The following is a 10,315-nucleotide window of genomic DNA, read 5'->3' as shown; positions in this document are numbered from 1 at the left end:
AAAATAGTTTCCCATTATTTGAAATGTATGCTTTATATCCTACTGATATTTCAATGTATCTTTGGTGTAAAACCTAAGTTATATGAGCAAGAGTAAAAATGTGGCATATTTTTGGGCCGTCGTTGACGTTTCTGAGTATAGGGGTCATATGCTCTGTGGGACATTTTAAAAGGTAACTGTCAATTCAGTAGATGATACTCTCTTTATGTCAGCCACTATAAGGAAAGCCCAAATGACTTCACCTATCACCTGAGGTCAACGAAATATATAGTCTATAATATATCGGTGCATACATAATTTTAGAAAAAAACAACAGTTAACCCTTAAAAGGTCAACCACGTCATATGAAGTGTTGCAGAAGTCGTCCAACACATGTTGTTTTACGTCATGTGACGTTCTTAAGTTTTTAATTTTGTGCGCCTTCATAGCTTATTGTATCGATATTGGTTCTGTACTACTTTGCCTTATTAGAGGTCTTGCTGGCCGTTTGCACTGATCGTCTTCCATTCGTATGAACTGCGCAGGGGAGGGGAGGTAAGGGTGGCCTAGGAGGTTGTCAGAAACGTTAAACCAGCTAATCCTGTGTGGCACAGGATTGGTGGCGATAATTTTTTGCCGCACACCTTCGATTTTGATGATAGTATATCAGGAATAAACTTTTTTATTCTATTTTTTTATAATTCTATAATGGAACTGACTGTATAGAGATCCAATCGTTAATTTCATGTTATAGAATGGGGTAATATATCAAGCGAACACTCAAGGGAACAAGAGTTTAGGACATTACAGTATCAGAGATGAGAAATTTCTTTGCTTTGGTTATGCTTACGGTATTGTCAGGGGGGGCAATCTTCGATATTATTGGGTCACTGATCCTCTCCTGAATACACTAATGACATATCAGAACTGCATACTGAGCGCAGGGGTTTTTCTTATCACTAAGTTAGCTAGTATAGCTGAGAGAGAGATATATATATAAGTTAGCTAGTATAAGAGAGAGAGAGAGAGAGAGAGAGAGAGAGAGAGAGAGAGAGAGAGAGAAAACGTACTGCAACCAATGCTGTAAACTTGGCTTACGCGATAAGGTTAAACTATCCTGTTATGATGTTCATGATTTTCGGCAATACCAATATAACTTTAAAATGTTGATCAATTTTAAGTATTGTGTAATGAATATGACCGATATATAATAATAGACACGGTTGTAAGATAACGTCTTGGCCGAAAGGTAAATGGAACCTTAATAAACAAACTTATATTACAAATGAGACAACAATCTTCATTACAACTATATAAACTGCTCAGATACTCCGTGTGTGTGTGGTGTGTGTGTGTGTGTGTCTTTCTCCAACCATACCTAATAACTCCGCCCACCAAACGAACTCCAGAACTTATTGGTGGAACTCTTGTTAGCAGAGTAGAGGTTCTCCCCCCCATCTCCCTCAGTAAACACTGTTACCATGTAATTTTTCGAAGTCTCGCAAGACGGTGTACCAGGGAAACCTGTGTCCAACTGTACATATGTTTGCTTGTGGGTGTACCCGGAGTCATATTTTTTTATCGATTTTACTCAGATTAGCATTTTTAGTTTTCTGTAAAAGAAAGCTATTGAAATGGCTTTGTCTGTCCGCCCCCCAGACCTTAAAAACCACTGAGGCTAAAGGGATGCAAATTGGTATATTGATTATCCACCCTCCAATCGCCAAGCATATCAATTTGCAGCCCTCTAGCCTCAGTAGTTTTTATCTTATTTAAGGTTAAAGTTATCCATGATCGTGCCTCTAGCACCGCAACAAGACAGGGCACCACGGCTGGCTTAGAGTTTCGTATAGCATTATGCGCTGTACAGAAAGCACGATTGCACCAATATTCCTTCCTTTCAGTCAGGCCTCTGTGGTAGAAATGTCATATTCAGTTACTGAACAACTTAAAAAGTTCTTCTGTTTAATCAAAACATAAAAGTAAAAAGAGAAAAAGAATGAAGGTTTCAAATTCCGTCCTCGTCAGAAATATGAATAAAATAATAAGGGTGAAAGGAAGGTAGAGGTTTTTGTCTCAGTGAACTGGAAAACACCTGGACTCACAGGAAAATATTTTTTTTTATATGGATATGGCTTAGATAGGCCTATAGGTCTACGAGACGATTATGGTAATCTTATTAGCCAGTAGAGATGGGCCTATGATCTGGTAGGGGTAGGCCTATGAGCTAGTAATGCTAGGCCTATGAGCCAGTAGGGGTAGAGGAATGAGCCAGTAGATGTAATGGGCCTATGATCTGGTAGAGATAGGTATAAGAGTCAGTAAGGGTAGGCCTATGAGCTTATAGGGATAGACTAATGAGGCAGTAGTGGTAGGCCTATGAGACAATATAGATAAGCCTATGATTTGTTAGGGTTAGGCCTATGAGCTAGTAATCCTAGGCCTATGAGCCAGTAGGGGTAGAGCAATGAGCCAGTAGTGATAGACTATGAGCCAATAGGGGTAGGCGTATGAGACAGTATGTCTATGCCCATGACCCAATAGGCGTAAGCCTACCTGAGCCAGCAGAGATAGGTCTTTGAGACGGTAGGGGCAGGCTTATTAGTAGCAGGGGTACGCATATGAGCCAGAAGGACTAGCTCTATGAGCCAGTAGGGCAGGCCTATGAACCAGGTGGGATTGACCCATGAGTCAGTAAGGTAGGCCTATGAGACAGTAGGGGTAAGAATGTGAACCTTTGAGAATGAGAGGAAAATGAATGGAATACATAGAAAAATATTAGGAATCATAAAATTCTTGCTTTCTCTTTAGTTTTCCTCTTCTAATTCTGATTCATGACGTCTCCTCCCAGGCGGACTGTCGTCCCACATCAAGTTTCATGATGACAAATTCTTGGTAATTTATTTTGATGGTAAATTTGCGTCTTAATTGCAATAGATTACGCGTAGGTCTCAAGGCATTTGTTCTTTGCACATACAACGTTCTGGTTATGTGCTACATTTTCACTTCATTAAAAAAAATATTTCCGAATACTGTTCGGGAAACTGAAGAGGACTTGAATATGAAATAAGTTCCTAACTTTTTTGTCTACAATAAGTGTGTCTGTGTAGTGTGTGTGTGTGTGTATATCATATATATATATATATATATATATATATATATATATATATATATATATATATATATACATATATCAATTCAAAGCTACAAATGTCCTTTGATATCTAAATTCACTTTACCTCCCAAATGATATATTTTCATATATGTACCGAAGGGAATTTTTTAGTTGATAATAATTTCGTCCCCCCATGGGGATCGAACCACCGTCCAAGTGGACGGGGACGAAATCAGGACAGACAGTGAGGTAAAGTGAATTTAGATATTAAAGGACATTGTAGCTTGAATTGATATATAAATGGATCACGGTTCGATGTGATAATTATTCATATATATATATATATATATATATATACATATATATATATATATATATATATATATATATATATATATATATATATAGTGAGAGAGAGAGAGAGAGAGAGAGAGAGAGAGATTATCAAATAATGCAAGTGAACACTTGTCGCGACAGTCAGTTATTCCGTAACAACTTCCAACAACTCTTGTTTGCAGTTTGAATCAAACCTTTAATTTCTGAGACACTTACGAGAGAGAGAGAGAGAGAGAGAGAGAGAGAGAGAGAGAGAGAGAGAGAGAGAGAGAGATTATTAAATAATGCAAGTGAACACTTGTCGTGATAGTAAGTTATTCTGTAACTACTTCCAACAACTCTTGTTCGCAGTTTGAATCAAACCTTTAATTTTTGAGACACTTACAGAGAGAGAGAGAGAGAGAAGAGAGAGAGAGAGAGAGAGAGAGAGAGAAATTCACCACACGAAACAGTTTGGCCAGAATTTCCTATGTTGCATTGTGTTGCTAATTGCAAATGACCTTCAACGCAGCCCACTGGGGACAAGCGGACATTTCGCGTCAGGAGAACACATATGGAGGGCAAAGTGTAATAATTAAAATCGAGTACTGGAACGCAAAGGACCTTTTATTGCCCGGTATTTAATGAAAGAGAATCGTCAGTGTTATTTACCTATTTGATAAACAGAGCTTCCTCTTTCAATTTTAGCGGATATGGGTCAGTTGCTGTGAAGTCGTGATACGTGAATATACATGTAAAAATAATTTTACAAATTCGTTAGTGCCTTTTCAGATGTATTCTAGTATACGCACAAACACACACGCCAACGTTGAGGCACTAGTTCCATTAAATCTGGTCAGCCAAGGTACTAAAAATAATAGTTGTACTATCTTTAATTCATACAGCTGTTGCTAAATTATAATTTTGATAATAATTCTAGAATTTACAAAATCTAGGATATTCCTATTTTTAATGAAAGACAGTTCATCAGTGGGTATTTAGGAAAATGGAATATGCAATAAGAGAGATTTTTTTCTGTTTGTCCATAGAACTTATCGTAAGAAAGATTTAAACGTCATTCCTTCAGTTTTATGGTCAGCTATATGACCTTTCTTTTTGAAACTTCTCTCTTGGTCTGTCAATTTTACATAGCTTGACCAACCTATTAGATTACACAGAGGTCCTGCCTGATCTCTCTCTCTCTCTCTCTCTCTCTCTCTCTCTCTCTCTCTTTGTCCCTCAATTTGACATAGCTTGTTCAACATATTAGATTACAAGGAGGTTCTGCCTGATCTATCTCCTCTCCTCTCTCTCTCTCTCTCTCTCTCTCTCTCTCTCTCTCTCTCTCTCTCTCTGAAACTTTTCCCTTGGTCTCGCAGTTGGACATAGCTTGATCAACCTATTATATTATATGAAGGTCCTGTCTGTCTGTCTGTCTGTCTGTCTGTCTTCGAAAGGTAAAGACCCTCTCTCTCTCTCTCTCTCTCTCTCTCTCTCTCTCTCTCTCTCTCTCTCTCTCTCTCTCTCATAAAATATTTTCCGCTCCCTGTACCTCAATCCCCAGTGATTTAATCTGATGAACAGTAAATGAAGTCTCTCCCACAATTTATTATCTTTCCCCTTTCCATAAGCTTTCAGTAAATTGAACAGAAGTCTTTAGTGCATGGAATATTAAATCACATTCACGAGTTAATTTTCAGAATGATATCACAAGTTCATGAATAATATATGAATTAAGATTATTTATGGCAGAAAGGCAAAATGAAAGTGTTTTTAAATTACTCTTTTTTAATTTGCATTTTTAGGGTTTGTTTGTTTTAAATTTTTGTTTAATTTGGAGTTATCAAAGGAAGATTTGGGTTTCATGGAAAAATATTAGATGAAGAATTACTTATCTTGTTCAAAAGGGTCCACAATAATTAAAAATGTTAAAAGTTTGTTTATACTTCATAAACACTATAAAAGTTTTCAAACCTTTCTCTGGGTTCATCTTTAGTGTTTGTTCTGAAGATGAACCAAGAGAAGGGTCCGAAAACTTTTATACCGTTTATAAATTATACACAAACTTCCAACATTTTTATTACTGTGGACCCCTTAGAACATTGTGTAAACTCTCATGACAACTTACCATACTCTGAATGATTTATTAAGACACGTTCATGGCATATTTTCATAATAACTAGACATTCATTCGCTAGGATTATTTACAGAAAGGTGTATTCATAACAGAATTAAACTGGAAAAAACGAACACTGACAAATATAGGTTTAAATTCCTGACCCCCATTGTGATCGAACCCCAGTCTCTCATAGGAAAGGCCAGGATGCTACCAGTTAACTTACGAAGGTGACGAGCTGGTATGAAATTTATGTAATTGTAAAACAGTCGAATTGACGGTCATGTAAATTGATAAATTATTTTTGAATAGACTGTGACGAGAGACCAATAAACTAATCGAGTGCATGATACACCGATTAACTGATTAAAACCGAGAGAGAGAGAGAGAGAGAGAGAGAGAGAGAGAGAGAGAGAGAGAGAGGGGGGGGGGGGGGGGGAATTCACGTACATTTGATAGTCCAACTTTAGGTCAGCAGCTTGTTTATTTGCGAAATGACTCTTACTGATTAATTTGATGACAAATAAATAGAATTTTCACAGCTCTGACACCTAATGCGCTATGATTAATGTTTTTGCCGTATCTGTATGATAAGGATAATTTAAAATACAATTTCAGTAAGCTAAAACAATATTAAAACATAATAAAAAAACAAAACTTAAAGCAGAAAACTATCTAATATAACTTTACTCGGGACTTCATTTATGACAACTGACTACCTGTCAGTATTGGAAGAATTCTCAAGAGCAAGATACTAAAATATATTCTGAGTCCGTTTATTGTATAAAGTTCACCTTCCACGAGATGAGCTGACAGTCTGTTTTCAATGGCAAATAAGACACATTCCCAAGGCACTTCACGACCAGTTCAAGAAAAAAAAACTAAGACGGATGCAATTTGAAATCCGTCCCTGCAAAAAAATCTTGTTAAACACGTCTTGTAAGAAACTGGACTTATATATTGTCTAGTCCCTTTCAGAGAAAGTTCGTAATTTGAGAACATTCAATTGCTTACAGATTGCAATTTGAACTTGCCTCTGGTTTGGAGAAAAGAGATAGCAGGTATCAGGAAAGATACATTTCTCGTCTCTTGCACATTTTCCAAGAACATTTCCTTGTATTTACTCTCTCTCTCTCTCTCTCTCTCTCTCTCTCTCTCTCTCTCTCTCAACGAAGTATCACTTCATCGTCTGTGTTTCGTCAGCATCCCCCAAAACAACGTCGTTCTACTCAACTCCAAACTTTTATTCCAACTTTAGTGATGTTTCTGCGGAAGATGAAAGACTCTCGCATGGCAATATACGCTCCCCTCTCTTCTCTAGAGAAGGTGGAGCCTGTCTCCGTTTATGAAGCTGATAAGACTTAGTGTTGAAAATCCTTTTTATCTTTATTACGAGTCTTATTTTGGTTTGGAAAACTATAATAGTATTGACGAGAAAGAGTTTGATGAACTGTAGAGTCTAGAGTATTCGTAAAACCAGATTTAATCCTGGATAAATGAATTCAATAAGAAAAAAAATGTTCATGATCACCATAGACAGATCATTTGAAAATAATGTTAACGATATAATTCCCCTCTATAGGGCTGATCAGGTCCCAAACCATCTTTGTACAAAGCCAAGCGTTACCCCCTCCCCCCAAAAAAAAATAAATAGAAAAATGAATTAAGGTTTGCTAATCACATTAAATAAGAAAGAGAACTAGTGCTACTTGAAAATAACCGTGTAATATTTACAAGGAATCTGTCTTATAATAATACATACCTCTGATTTGCGGAAGGTCTGAGCTAAATTTAAAGATTTATTAAGGAACAAAATAGTCTGAATAAAAAAAAAAACAAGAAACGTCTCCAAAATCAAGCAGTCGTCTCTTAGCAAATAGTAATAATAAAGAAAACTGCGCAAGAGCAATTCAAATACTCAATTTTACTTGGTACATAATATCTGTTTTGCGTAAATTTCTTAAAAAGAAAAAATCAATAAAAAAAAATTCTAGAAACACCTTAAAAATCAACCAGTCGTCTCTTAGCAGACTTTTAATAATAAAAAAATTGCACAACAATAATTAAGATACTAATTTTTTTTTAAATAAAAGAAAATTTTAATATAAAACCAAGAAATAACTCTCTCTCTCTCTCTCTCTCTCTCTCTCTCTCTCTCTCTCTCTCTCTCTCTCTCTCTCACTTATCGGGACCATATTAATTAAACTCCGAGTTAAGCCATATTGGAGTGGAGTTAAGCTGCCAAATACGTTAGGAACTTTTCCAATGCAAGCTGCTTTTAATATTCTGCCCGGATTAGTTCTCAGCTCACTTGAACTAAAAGGGATTTTTGCGTCTCTCACCTGTCTGTTTACTAAACGCTTCTCGTTTATGTGAGATAGGAATTCAGGTCATGAGATTTGCTACACGAGATGTAGTTTCTGCTTGCGAAAGAATGTGAAAGTTCTTGATTGCTTCGTATCTTAAGTTTGTACGCATGAGAGTATGATGTTGATTGGCTAAGGTTACACCGATTGATGGTTTTGCGAACTATATAAAATATTTCAAATACGAGACCATTAAATTACTTAGGAACTTTAATAAAATATGTTCAAAATTGAAGATAGCAAAATTGACACCGAGCATGAATCAATCGCATAATCTTGTGAAACCTCAACTTATAGGAACAGGAAAAATTCCCAAATTCATCAGGATTATTTGTCCCAAATCCTGCCTATATGTTGCTATAAAAGCTCGACTTATAAGAACAGCAACAATTCTTAAGTTCATCCGGAATATTTGTTCCAAACCCTAAATCTCTGTTGTTGTGAAACCTCGACTTACTGGGACAGCAAGAATTCAGAAATTCACCAGGAATATTTTTTTTATAAAAACTGACTGTATTTTCCTGCGAAACCTCGAATTATTTGAACAGCAAATCTTACAAGGATAGGAAGGCGTTTTGAACCATTAAACTATCCGAAGCTCCACCTATCTTATGAGATTTTTTTTTTTTTTTTTTGGCAGCAAGAAAAGATTTTAAACACTCGATCTTTTCACAGTCAATAGGAAATCCGATTGGAAGTTCAGAGGTCAGGAAGCTTTTAGTATTTTTGGGAACGACCAGAATGCATCGGTAAATATAGATGAACCGCGGCTTGGAAACGCGAATAAGATTGAATAATAATATTTCGGGCGACTGAATTCGAAATTATTCATTCGTTTTGATTCGAATGATTCACGAAACTCGAGGATATCTTTATGTACGAAACCTGACCATTTCTTGCTGCTATTTCTTTTATACTTGACCATACTTCCTATATATGTTTGCATTTTTTCCCTATTATATTCGAAGATAATTTCTAAATGTGATGATAATTGCTTCCTAGCAAAGGTAGATAAAGGAAGGGAGAATGCTTTTTCGAGAAGTTCGGCAGCAAGCAGGCGTTAGCGCATTGTGTTGGAGGTGCCTGTTATCATGATGGTTCTAGAATCGGCAGGAGCGTTGTGGAACTCGTCAGGCGCCGTCGTGACGTGAGAAATGCCGTGATATCTGACGCAATACCTCGTCTAGATTCATCTAAGAAGTTCCGGAAATCTCGGGAGTCTTTGACGCTCGCCGTAGGCCCCGCCCCCAGAATGCCGTATAAATACGACGGATGAAGTAGCAGCAGCAGAGATCGTAAAAGAGAGATCACCAGTTAGTCACAGAGAGATATCCTCATTAAGAGCCACAGATCAGATTATCAGTGAGAGATCAGCAGCAGCAGAGATCGTCCAAGAGAGATAAGAGAAAAGGAACCGACGAAGGATCAGAAAAAAAGTTGCTCGAGAGTTGGTTGGATACTGGTCTAGTCGTCTTCAGGAGTGGACGACCTTGTTATCTCGACGTCGAGCAGACTTCAGAGAAGAAAAGGTCCTGCTAGAGGTTTTGGGGAGTTCCTGTCTTACAAGTAGACTAGTTTCTGCAATACGGAGTCAAGAGGACGTCTGCAATCATCGTTTTCCTTTTGAGAAGCCATCCCTTCGAATTGCCAAATTGACTAGCAAGTATTTGAATTGCCTCACTGTTCCCCCAGTACATGCCGTGTAAGATTCTATCTTTTTATGTAAATAGGAGTTACCATTCTGCATTTACCTATGTTAGTAAGCTTGTAAATAAACCTTTGTTTGTGTTAGTTTCTTTCTATATTCGTATCCCCAGTTTCAACTGTTGGTGTTGAAATATTTTTTTTTTTATTATTTCATATCGAACCTGAAGCGGACCTCTCTCAGAGGCCGTAACACTAAACCAATTCCACTGTTCTTAAACCTAGAGCCTTTAATCTATTTCTTTTATTTACTTCCGAGCAAAAATATCCTTCATCAATTACACTATGTTATGGCCCCTTCGTCTTTGCCATTTAAGGAAAGGAAGCTTTCAGAATCACTAGTAAACCTTCTAGAATATTTTATAACCTTCAATCGAATCTGTTAAGGCATGACTGGCGACAGGAAAGGAAGATATGGAATCCTAACTTATATATAAAGTCACTTAGCAAGTTAGGCGACAATGAATTAGAGGATAACATTGTTTTCCCCGTTGAACTTTTAAACATAACTCTCTCTCTCTCTCTCTCTCTCTCTCTCTCTCTCTCTCTCTCTGCACGCAGCTGTTGTCTTGATTGCTTTCCTCGTCTTCATTTTTATTACCTCACTTTTTCAACCTAGAACTTCAAAGAATTTCTTGGGGCGAAGTCGAGAAGAAGAAGAAGAAGAAGAAGAAGAAGAAAATTCACAAAATTCTTATCTTGGGGTTAGTTATGAGGAGA

Source organism: Macrobrachium nipponense, chromosome 16, assembly GCF_015104395.2.
Source record: "Macrobrachium nipponense isolate FS-2020 chromosome 16, ASM1510439v2, whole genome shotgun sequence".
Lineage (NCBI taxonomy): Eukaryota > Metazoa > Arthropoda > Malacostraca > Decapoda > Palaemonidae > Macrobrachium > Macrobrachium nipponense.
Note: the sequence above shows the minus strand (reverse complement) of the source record.